This window comes from Struthio camelus, chromosome 13, assembly GCF_040807025.1.
Source record: "Struthio camelus isolate bStrCam1 chromosome 13, bStrCam1.hap1, whole genome shotgun sequence".
NCBI classification, from domain to species: domain Eukaryota; kingdom Metazoa; phylum Chordata; class Aves; order Struthioniformes; family Struthionidae; genus Struthio; species Struthio camelus.
This window is the reverse complement of record NC_090954.1, coordinates 21,171,200-21,183,458: the sequence shown is the minus strand read 5'-3', so window position 1 is coordinate 21,183,458 and position 12,259 is coordinate 21,171,200. Positions and strand designations below refer to the sequence as shown.

General features: G+C 50.3%; 1 long non-coding RNA gene and 1 other non-coding gene across 2 annotated transcripts; both read right to left on the bottom strand.

Moving 5' to 3' along the window:
• Positions 1-1,924: 1,924 nt before the first annotated feature.
• Positions 1,925-3,927, bottom strand: LOC104154032 (uncharacterized). Its single transcript, XR_011143939.1, has 3 exons — positions 3,768-3,927; positions 3,172-3,280; positions 1,925-2,296 (listed from the first exon to the last, which is right to left on the bottom strand). It is a non-coding gene; the product is annotated as an uncharacterized lncRNA (long non-coding RNA).
• On the bottom strand, positions 2,470-2,673 carry LOC138069201 (small nucleolar RNA SNORA74). Its single transcript, XR_011144016.1, has one exon. It is a non-coding gene; the product is annotated as a small nucleolar RNA SNORA74 (small nucleolar RNA).
• Positions 3,928-12,259: the final 8,332 nt, after the last annotated feature.

Below are 12,259 nucleotides of genomic sequence, written 5' to 3'. Positions count from 1 at the left end.
GGCCTGAGGCTGAGTTGCAGGGCCTGGAAAGAGGCCTCAGCATACAAAGCATATGTATGGAGAAGAGCTCTGCAGTCTTTCCCAAGGGCACTGGGATGAGATAATCAGTGCCATCAGCAGCAGCTGTGATTTGAGGTTACCCCAACACAGACTTTCTCTGTCCTTTTTTACTGCCTTTTTGTTACAGTACAAGCAGTCCTAGAAGTCTTGAGTTCACCTCTGAGAAGAATGTACTAGAGTTTATCACAGAAACAGGTTTTCAGGGAAACACACCAGTCAGCACGTACTTAGTATCCATATAGCACATACATTATGACTGACAGTAGTGCATGTATTGTGTTTTAGCCTGCTCAGGAAATCAAGTGATTTGTTCCTTTTTCAGTGACTTTTAATCCTAATTTGAAATATCTGACACAGAAGCAGAGATCCCTGACACAGGAAGTTTGTTTCTTGGCAATCAGTGGGTAGATACAGGGAAGTCTTTGAATTGAGAACTGAAACCCACGTCCACCCTGAGGGCAGCAGACAGCCAGAGAGCCTAAGTGCACCCATTGTTTCCCTCCTGGCTCGGGAGTCCATGCATCTTGCCCATGGAAGCAGTGTGAGGACGCTTGAGTACCAGGGAAAAAAAGTACTAGATGCAAAACGTAAATCCATAGGAAACCAGGTTATTAGTTTTACATGCAAGACTTACTCATATATAGCCAGTCAAATCAGAACCGTGTATGTCATATACTTCCACTGCGGAAAAGCTTTTTTCCCAATACTGTTTGAGTATTTCTATGAATATTTTTGCATAAAGATTATCAAATACATATTCAAGATCGCTGTTTTTCAGAGGGGCAGAAGGGCTAACAGACAAATGCGTAATGTCAGGGCCATTTAAAAAATAGGAGTCCTAAAAAAATGAAGTACTGTAATCCATTTATATAGAACTCTGTGGCAGAAGTGTCTATCTAGCTATAAACCATGAATAACAAAGGTACTAACCTGCAATGTGCTATTTTTTCTTTTATCAAACTCCTTTCACCGACAACCTATATACATTCACATTGGTAAGTTTCAGCATGGTGTACGACAGCAGTCTAGTACCAATACTTCTCAGAGTTTAGTTTGTATATAGAGAGCACTAGAGCGATAGTAGGATATATGGTAGGGCAACCGTTGTATTATAGTTTGATTGAAGACTATTACATTTTTTAAAAGCTGAAAACTAAACAAAAGTTTCAGCTTAAAAAAAAATAACCCTCTAAGTCTGGACCATTTCCCAAACATTTCAGAGAACACGGGGTTTTCTAGAAGGCTGTATCAAATCCAAATGGGTCAGGCATCTTGGCGAGAGCAATATACTCCTTTACACTGACAAGAAGAATCACTTTTGAGTTAAAATATTTGACAGAATTTTGTCTGAAGCCAAGATGGCCTTCTTTCCCCTCCCTACCAGTTTCAATTTATTTTATGTATTTGGCAGCCTTTTCTAACTTCTCTAGCTTTTGTGGACTTCCTCCAGGCCCAGGGAATGGAGATAATTAGGAAGTTCTTTCAAGTCAAGAACTGAAGAATAGAAAGGTTACCTTATGAACTTGTGCAGGAGGAAATGCAACACTTAAAAAAAACTCTCCTTGCAGCAGAAGCTATGCTAGACAGTGGGTGTGCACATGTGTTGCAGGGGAGGCACCAGTCTCCCAGTGTCACATTCCTGCCTCTCCAGAGTCTCCCGCAGACAAGAATTCAAGGTGACTTTTGAATCCTGCTGTACTTGGCAGCCTCAGAACCAGGACTCCTACTCTCCCAAAGCAACTAGAGCTCCTCACCACTCTGAGGAGAGAAAGTGGCAAGTAGACTGCAGTGCAGTCAAAGTACAATTTCCAAAACAAGTAATTTCAACCAGGTACATTTATGATATAATAAGAAACAGAATAAGCAAGTTTAAATATAGGTTTAATAAATATAGATTTAATACATAGGTAATAAATAGTTCACTAAAAAAGATCCACAACTTTAAGCAAGCAGTGAGAGGGGATTAACATACTACAAGAAATATTTTATACAATTTGTTAGTTACATCTTGTCCCCCACTACCTTTGATGTTTCGAGTTACTATATCCAAATCCTGAAGACAAACTTTTCCTCAAGAAGTAGTCTCATTTAAATTGTGAATTATGAGTGTCCATCTCCTCAATCCCTTTCAAACGGGGATCTTCAAAGCAGCACCAACAGCTTATTCGATTTCCTCAGACAATTGCTGCTGCCCCAGCAAGCCTCTGCCTGCAGTGAAACCTGCACACCCATTTGCCTGTAATAAAAAAAAAAATACAAATGGAGTTAACAGGAACATCTCTAAAGACCCCAAATTCCCCCCTTAAGATTGACCAGTTAATTACCTGACCTTCAGTTTTACATGAAAGACACAGTATTAAACAAAATGTCTGCAAGACTTTTTTTTTTTTTTAAATTTTCTGACTATGCTTTGTCTGCATCCAATCTAGGATTAACTCTACTGAGAAAGAGTTAGTCCACTCTCAAGTATGCAGAGTGCTGCCAAAACCTGGCACCATCTAGCACTAGAACAGCACCAGTGGTACCAGGGGTGACTTGCCAGCACATTTCTCTCCCAGCAGCATAACACTATCACAGGCACTGAACAGCAATGGGTAGCTGACTACTGCTGGATTAAATAAAGAAGGTCCATTCTGAATTGTAGAAAGAGCAGAAGAAATTGGAAGCCCCAAAGTACATCCCTGTGGTTATGCAGGCCTTAGTACCAACACCTCCTCTCTAGCAGCTGGACAAACTGCCCGCTTCGTTAGAAGAACTCCTGTTATTTCCACCATGGAGCACCAAAGGCCACCAAAGCAGTTCATTCATAGGCTAGCAGGTACCATTTACTTACTAAATACGCAAAATAAATAGTCTTTTTGCCCCTCTCCACTTTCAGCTCTTGGAAAGTTCACCCGTAAAACGTTAAGAGCTTCTACGGTTTCCACATCCCAGATGTGCAGCTTACTGTTTCACACATCCACTGCTCTACCCCGGGGAGACCCTCCCCAGGGCAGATACAAGAGAAGCGGTTCCCTTCGGAAAAGCTGCACGTGCCTTAGCTGGCCGCCTCCACATCTGGCAAAACGTGGGAGCTTTCGGAAGGGAAGGTCTTTAACGAAGAACAGTTACCTGTAAAGGTTTTATCTTCCAGGGAGCTCTTTGCCACCTGAGACCTCCGACTTGCAGCGATCCCTCTGCAGATGCTTAAGCTGCGTGTCAGCCTGAAGCCCTAAAGGGACTGTAGGAGAAACATCACTTCCAATATTCAATTAGGTAGGTATTAATATAGTTAGATTGCTAACAGCTGGGATCTGACTTGTGGAAGGGGGAAAAAAATTCAAACCGAGTAACACACTGAGAAATCTTTTAAACGGCACAGCCTGGACAAATTACCCCCCCCCCCCCCAATCCCACGGCCTCATCGGTTATCAAAACAGGCCGCCGGGCACAGCAACTGCGAGGCGATTTTAGTAGTCCGGCCATGAAGAATAGTAATAATAACATCTCAGTGGTGTTTTCCACTCCCTGAGGAGCCCAGGGAGGCGATGAGGCGCTCAGGCCCCTGAGGCGAAGTGCGCGTGGCAAGTCCGGAGCCCCGAAATCTGCCGCGCCGCGCCGCGCCGCGCCTCATGGTGGCCAGGACGGCGCCGCGCCTCGCCGCGCCTCGCCTCACGGCGGCCAGGACGGCGCCGCGCGTCACCTCGCCTCACCTCGCCTCGCCTCACCTCACGGCGGCCAGGAGGGCGCCGCGCCTCGCCTCATGGCGGCGGGGGAAGCCAGCCCGGCCCGACCGCCCCTCACGGCTAGCGGCCCCGAGAGAGGCCGGGCGCCGGCGGGCCGCCGAGGTGGCTCCGCAGGCCCCGCCTCGGCCTCGCCCCTCGGGGCGGGCGCACTCTCGGAAGCGGCGGGGCTGCCGGGTGTCGCCGAGGGCCGGCAGGGGCGGGGAGGAGGAGGAGGAGGAGGAGGAGGAGGCGGAGCGGCGGCGGCAGCGGCAGCACCGGCGGCGGCAGCACCAGCGGCAGCTCCCGGCTGCCAGGGCTGCCGCGCAGACCCCCCCTCCCGCCGCACCGGCGAGGGGGGCCGTGCGAGAGCTGCCTCCCGGGGAGGGGAGGGGGGGCTGGCAGGCTCCGTTAACTTGTTTTCTACAAAGCCTGTGGGGGAACAAAAAATAATAATAATACTGATACCTAGCGTTAGATTTTGTCTAATCATGTAGCGCTTCAAGAGGAAACGTGTTCGCAGCAGCTGCCACTCCGCGGTGCAGGTCACGCGTGCTCTTCGGCGGGCCCCGGGCGGCTCGCGCGGTTTCTCTTTCCACCATTTACTCAGCTTTCCTCCTCTTGCCGCAACACTGGGCTCTTTTTATTGCGGGGGTGCGCTGCGCCGCACGAAGGGTCTCGACGCAGGGTCGAAGGGGTGCGTGCGCAGCGCGGTACCGGGCCCGAAGGGGCGTGAGCTGGACAAGGGCGAGCGGGCCCGGGGGAGGCAGCCAGTGCCCGCCGCGCCGGCGGCTTGGGAGGTGGCCTCCCGGGCCACAAGTCCCGATGAACTCGTGTTGGGAAGGATTTCTGCCAGGCCAGAGGGGCCCAAGGGTGGTATAGAGAGAGAGGCAGCTACTTCCGTAGCTATAGCTGCAGACGTTTTCTTCCTGCAGCACGATGCACCGCTCTTGCCATTGCAGGAGCTTCAGACGTTGGTTACACCGTGGTCTCTCCCCTCCTACATCCCACACCAGGTGTTTCACCTCCTGACGGTTGAAATGTTTTAATCTCACACACGTTACTTGGCTCAGCGTGGGCAGAGCCTGACACCACAGAGATGGGGGCGAGGGAACTAGCGATCCCTTCTGGCTTTAAATTCTATTAAGTGATTTGTCAGGATGAATATTGCCCTAGTAATCAACAGCATCACTCAGTGCAGGAGATGGACTTTCCCTAGAGGTCGACCATTGCATAGATATTTTTGCAGCGTTATAGCTTGGTGGTAGTACAAGTGCCTCAAGCGGATGCGCTGTGTCAGTAGAGGGAGCTTCGTGCCCTGATTCAGCTCACCCTGCTAATTATGGGAGCAAAATCTCACGGATATGATCCCTCCTTTGTTCTGGTTCTGTAGCTCTAGGGTGGAAGAGGCTTCCAGACCCTGTTGCGTTTGTGGGAGCCCAAACTGCAGAGCTGTGCTGGGATGTAGGGACTTTAGGGAAGCTGTCTTTGTTCTCTGCCTAGGCAAGAGGAGCCCTTCTGAGGCTGGTCGTGCTTTTGTTTTGTTTTGTGGTAGCTTATATCTCTAACCTGGCTTGAAACAAAGCATCTCAGGCTCTTCAGTCCCCAATACTGCACTTGCAGGAGAAAATGAGCATGTATTTAGCTTGCATCAAGCTGGAGCTAAGACGAACACAGGCCAAGTGGGTGTCTCAGTAGGAAGCAATAATGTGCTATTTGCTGATGTCAGACCTGCCTGAAACCTTCTGTGGGAGATGGGAGAAGGACAGCACAGGTAAGCGGATGAAACAGAATCACAGAATCACAGAATCGTTTAGGTTGGATGGGACCTCTGGAGATCATCTAGTCCAACCTCCCTGTTCAAGCAGGGTCACCTAGAGCACATTGCCCAGGATCACATCCAGACGGGTTTTGAATATCTCCAGCGAAGGAGACTCCACCACCTCTCTGGGCAACCTGTTCCAATGCTCTGTCACCCTCACAGGGAAGAAGTTCTTTCTCAGGTTCAGATGGAACTTCCTGTGGTTCAGTTTCTGCCCGCTGCCTCTTGTCCCGTTGCTGGGCACCACGGAGAAGAGGCTGGCCTCATTCTCTTGACACTCCCCCTTCAGATACTTGTACACGTTGATGAGATCCCCTCTCAATCTTCTCTTCTCCAGGCTGAACAGGCCCAGCTCTTGCAGTCTTTCTTCATAGGAGAGATGCTCCAGCCCTCTTGAAACCCGGCCTTCATGAAACCAGCTCTTGAACGGTCAAGCAGTCAGGACAGCCAGGTGGCAAATGTTGTAGACACTGCTTTGGTGTTGCCACAGGCAACAGCCAGCATCTCCAACCCCAAGCCTGGATCCAGGCAAGAGGGGTGCTAGCCCAGCTCAGTGACGCAGGAGGACCTGTTGCCCAGCCAGATGTGGGTTCCAATTGTGCCCCAAGAAACAAAATCATGAAATGCTCTCTGTGTTTGCTATTACCTGTGCCTCCACCAGTAGCTTTTCATCTGCAAAACCCTCGGCAATAAGCCTGGACCTGTAGCACTGGAGCATAACCAAGAAACTGCTGTCCTGCGTTGCCAGAGCCCCTCCCTTGGCATCCACCCTATAGCCCCTTTCCAGTATGACCCCACCATCTTGGGCTGGTTTGTGTTTGGGCAGTTGTGATCTGCACTGCTGGCAGCAGGTGCTGGGAGGATCTCTTCTGGGCACCTACTGCCTCATGTCACTGTCTTTGCCCTGCAGGCCATCTTATGGTGAGAAAACCACGCTGAGGCACCTCTCAGGTGACAAGACTGAGAACCACTGCCTCCATCCGCAGGCAGTGCTGGCCTGTGAGGCAGCTCTGTGGAGGAGAGGAGTTGAGTTTTCTGTAATGCCCACTGTCTTGCTGGGATATTTGAGGGACTGAGTGGGGAAAGTTAATGAAAGTCACTAGCTTCATTATTATATGGGAACTCACTTACCGTTTTCTTCCACTCAGCTGCCAACAGGGTCTCCCAGCCTTGGAGAGCAGAACAAGCCCAGCGCTGCCTGGAGCAAGGCAAGGACAGGCTGCTTTGAAGAGGAGCCCTCCACACATAATGGCAGGTTCTGCTGCATCCAGGAAGAACAGCTGCCCCCCTTGGACAGAAATAAAACCCAAAAAGCGTATCAAGAAGGCAGACACGGGAGCAGATGATTGCCTAGGGCAAGAGAGCAGCTCCAGCTGCCTCTCTGCAGCAGGCGTCATCAGTGTGCTTTGAAGAGCTCCGGTCGCATCCCCACACTGTGAGCGCCTAAGCTAAGAGAAGGAGCGTGTGGGAGGCAGTCCAGCCTTTTCTGAGATAAGTTTGAAATATCTCATTGGAGCCCAAAGCCTGCAGCAAAAAACTTTCCAGATGGCCTTCAAATGGATCCTGCGTGAGGTTATAGCTACATTGCCATGCCTGGCCCCCGTCTAAGCCTGTGCAGCCGGCAGTAGACTGGCCATGGTGACGTGGAGCTCAAAGCTAGCGTCCTACAGAGGCTGGAGAAGGAGTAACTGTCTCCCCCCCAGTGAGTGACATGGCAGGACCACATGCTTGCCCTGCTTGGTTTACGGCTGGGCTTTTTGCTCTTGGCAGACCCTTGCCGTTTCTAAGATGAATCTTCCTTCCTAGTGTGTCTCAAGTGCAGTAAAAAGGGTAAGCAGAAAACTTGCTAACCTGCGGGCTGTTTCCCATTTGCTGATGCAGCCGGTGCTTGCTTTCGTTTTCCCAGCCCTCAAAATCCAGTGTTTCCTGTGCTAGTCCTCCACACCCTTCTGGGTGCAGCCCAGCATGGATTTTTTGGGGCTGCTTACCATGAAGTTGATCATGCTGAACTCTCCCGTTTCAATCAGGGAAGAAAAGTACTTTTACTGCTTGAGTATGGTATTTTAAACCCGAGGTCCTTCCGCTGCAGCTCATCACACAGGTGAAACTGCATTCTTCCATGCTGACAAAGAAAATTGGGCCCCCAAATCCAAGGAGAGACTCGAATCACATCCTTCAAGTTGGAAGAAATTGCTGCCTTAGGCAGATAACGATGTGAGGAAGAGACATCATTACGAAATGAATCATTTTCACTCGCTCATAGCAAGAAGACGGGCTGTTCGGTCAGCGACAGATTTTCTCTTAGCCCTTGACTTGTTAAGTTGGGGTACTTCTGGGATTTCGATCCATCTGAACAAGAGCCGTGCGTTTCAAGCCCCTTTGAGAAGCCATCAAAGTCCATGGAGAGGACGCTGCAGTTTCCACTTCCTGAGGATGATCACAAGATGGCATTGCAGACTTAAAAGCTGAGCCAGCTCTGATAACAGGTTGGAGAGCTTTCCCACAGCCTGACGTGTCCAACCCCAGAAGGCTTTTAAAGAAGCTGTGGATTTAACCCTGCCTGCTGAGCTCTTCCAATAGATTTGAGCCTCAGACGCTTTCTTTTAATCATGTCACGTTAATGTCAAGGCTGTGGTTTAAGCACACAGACGTGCTATATGTGGAATGAATAGCTGCAGCGGTTGCTCCTGTAATCTGTGAGCAATCTAATTGCACTGATTTAAGCTAGTTACAGTGTTGACAGTTAATGCCACGCACAGCACTTTAATCTTGACCTGCAAGACCTCAGGCTCTTCCAGTGCATCCTCTGCCCCTGAGTAGACACTGCTAATCAGACCAAATGGTGAAGGAGTTTATGATGTGGCTAAATGGAGGCAAGGGTGAATCATGAGCAAAACGTAGCTGGATCCTTTTAGTTGAGAAGCACAATTAAAACAGTCTTTTGTTCGCCTGAGAGTGACTTGGGAGGGTAATAATATGTCTTTCAATAACTTACAGCGTTAAAATAAAAAAAAAACGAAATGAGAAAAATTGCTCCTTTCGGAAGTCTGGATCTTTTTAAAAATCAAAGCTTATTTAGAGTTATGCTTATTTAGAGTTAGATAAAGCCGCAGTGCGATATCTCCTCTGTGTCCCCTGCTGACAGTGCCCTCCCCAGGACGCAGTGCCCAGCTTGGCTGCCTGGCCCGAGCCCTGGGCTTTGAGTCCCTACCTGAGCTGCTGTAGGTGTCCCTGGCTCCCGCCCTGGCTCTGCCCCCACCTCACGGCTGGACCCCTTGCTAGTAGCTTTTCTCTTGGCTGGACCCCTTGGACATATTTTGTAACTGTGTCTTTGGCCCTGTTTCCTAGATGGACTTTGGACCCGTGTTGGAGCAGTGTCTCCAGCCCTGGCTTTGGCCCCATCTCCTCTTGCTCCTGACTAGACCCTCTGGGTGGACTGTGGACCTGCATTGTTGCTTGCTGCGTCTAGGACCAACGGACGCCGTTCCCAGTGCTGTGGCTCGGCTCTGCCCGCTGTGTGCAGCCCCCTGGGACAGCATCCGCTTGTGAGGGCACTGCCTCTGCCGGGGTCGCTCCTGGCCCTGCTCCCGGACAGGCCTGCCATCTCGTTGTGAGAGCGTAGGTGCAAAAACTGCTAGTCTCTGCACTGACCCCACTCCGCCGTGGGCCTCCCTGGGGCTCAGCAGGAAGGAGTTGTCCTGGCATGGCGTTCAGGGGCTCGAGCAGGAGCAGAAAATGCTGGGCTGCGTCAGTGTGAGGCTCGCTGTCCTTGCAAGCGCGTGCGTGCTCCGGCCAGCAGCTGCGGGCTTCATTCCCCAGTCCCTTCTCGTGGCAGCAACAGAGCAAGGAGCTGCCACAATCTACCTCTATCTCCCTCCCTGCCTAAGGAGCTGGGGGAGTGAAGGGCCCCACAGCCTCCCACGGGAGCTTTATATATATGTGTGTGTGCATGTGCGTGTATTTATACACATGTATTTTTTTCTTCTGAAAGACCAGTGGCTGTGCTGTCTTCTGGGGTGACAGCTCTGCCCTGTGTGCAGCTGCCCTGGGGGTAGCAACAGGGTGAGATCCATTGCTGGGCTGGCTCTGAGCCGGAGCCGGATGTGACCCTCTGGGCAGTGCAGAGGGTCAGGCTGCAGAGAAGGAAACGTAACTCAGGCCGTTCCCTTCACTGCAGGGCTGCTGAGCAGCTTCTCCGGGCCTGGAGGAGAGAGCAATCAGAAGAGGTTATATGAAGTAAAAAACCCCTGCCCGAGGGCTGGACATACCCTCGCCCTGCAAGCGGGCTCTCCCCCGGCTGCCCGCCGTTCGGGCTCACCGGGGTTTTATCGCACCACCAGTGTCCTGGTCTTGCGTAGTTCAAAACGTACTCAGGCAGCACAGGGAAATCTGTGCGGTCGGCCCTCTGTCTCGTTCGTAATTGCTGCGGGGTGGTTTTTTTTCTTCTGTTTTCCCCCTTTGCTCTCTGACAGACCCCTGGAAATGCCCTGCTCCCTTTCCTCTCTCATCCATCCCTTCCTCTTAGTGAGTTCCCCCTTAGCTGATTCTCCTTCCCTGATGACCTTCTCCTTTCTCGATTCTGGTTTTCCCGATTTTTCTCTTCTCTCCCTTCCGTGCTCCTACCCAGAAGGCAGATTGCAAACTGCCAGATTGTGCGCTAATAATTACTCAGCACCGTTCATCTAAGCAGATCCCAAACCCCTTTCCCGGCGTGCTAGGTGTGTCTGCTCACCATGCAGAAGGTGCTAGCACGAGCCGCTTTGGGCATCTGTTGCAAACATCACAGCGACAAGTTGCCAGGCCTGTCTCAGCAGCGGAGTTACCAGCGGTGAAGTAGATGGCTTTGCCCCGAGCATGGGAATCGCTGCATCTGGGTTGGCCCAGCTCCCTCGCAGCCCGGAGCTCGGCCCTTCCCCGTCCCGTCTTGGCAGAAGGCAAGGGCAAGGCTGGGAGGAAAGCACCCGGCAGGCACCATCCTGCCCTTGGCAGGGATGTACCACGGCTGCTGCTGTTCCCTCCGTGGCAAAACCGGCTCTAGCGCGCAGCAAGACTAACCAAAGCAGATCTTGCCCCTTCCAGAGGGTTGCCCAGTCTCCGGCCGGCAAGCGAAAGGCTCTGCGGGGCTGGTGTCTGGGCGCTTGCGTGGCGCCGACCCGAGCATATGAGAGGGCTCTTTTGGGAGTGCAGGGCCAAGATGACAGACAGCGGCTGCACAGAAATGCTTAAAGTGCTCTGAGTTACAATAACACAAAACCCAGTTACTTGCAGTGCCATTTTTTTGGTGCTGGTTTAATTCTGTGAGGTCTTGCAAAGCCTGACTCAAGTCCCAGGAGAGTTTTGCTGGTGCTGGCACCTAGAGCAAGGTTGGTACCTAGCGCTGCTGATGTAGCCTGAGCCACCGGGGTCACGTGCCTGGTGAAGATGAGAATGGACACGCCGAGAAAAGCCCAAGCCAGTATTGTGCAGTACAGCGAGCTAGAAACAGATTATTCCATTTGATTAAAAATAAAAGAAAGAAAGAAAGAAAACTTCATTCTTAATTAGAATAGAAACCCCCAAATAGTTTTTTTTAAAGAAGAGAAAATCTAAAAACATCGTTTTGCTTTGATTTGAAAGCTATTTTTACTCTTCAGGCTGTGAGATAAAGTACATTTGAGTTGATGAGGCATTTCTCAACAAAAATATATCCCTTTTCATCTTGAAAATACTGAAATGGGTTGTTTCAAAATGTTCACCATTTTGCTGCTTTTTTTTTGAAAATAAAATTTTTAATTTAGCTGCAATGTCTTTTTCTGAAAGGAAACGGCCTCGATTACATTTTTTTCAACAGCTTTAATTAGAATTAACAATTACAGCTGATTTTTAGCCGTGTGATACACAGCTGGACTGTATGCACTGCCCAGCCCTCTCCGCTATGGGACTTCAAAACCAACTCTAGCACTGGCAAGAGTTGAGCCCTCTGCAACTTTTTAGCCTTGTCTAGCCATTGAATTTTCTTTTTGTCTTCCACTCTTCTTTTCTCCTCTGAGGATTAGTTTTTACCAGTGCAGCATGTCAAACAGAGTCAGGGAACTTCACAGCGACTTGAAATCACATTGATTTATTGAGGAAGAAGCTGCATACTAATTCTTCCTATTTTCCTCCCTTGAGGAAAAAAAAAAGGTAACAGCTCCAGAAAGGCAGCTTGTTTTAGCTGTATTTGTAGACATTATGTTCACCTAATAGATGACAGGAAAGTCTGAGGTCTGCGCAACCGTCACAAGGAAGAAGGAAATCCTGGCTGGGCTGACACAGCTTCTACGAGGAAGCTAGCATTGCTGGCAAAGTGAACGCATTTGGGATTCATGCACCATCTTTTAAGTCTGAGATGAGCATTAGGCATGGATCAATCCATGGTCTGGCCAAGGCTGTGCTGACAGAGATCCTGCTGAAGCAAGATCTGCCACCGGGCACTGGAGAATCCTTGCTTGTCATGCACAGTGTGATGTTCGCTCTAGGCAGCAGCTCCAGGAGCCTCCGGGCAACAGCAGAAGGAGAGCAGCCCGCACTCCCTTAGCCCAAGTCCTTAACACTTCTGCAGGACAAAAACCTCCCTTCAGCTCAGAATAATCAGTGACAAGGGCAAAGAGTCAAATCCACAGGTCTCCAAAAGACCCTGCAGAAGTCTCCAGCCCCA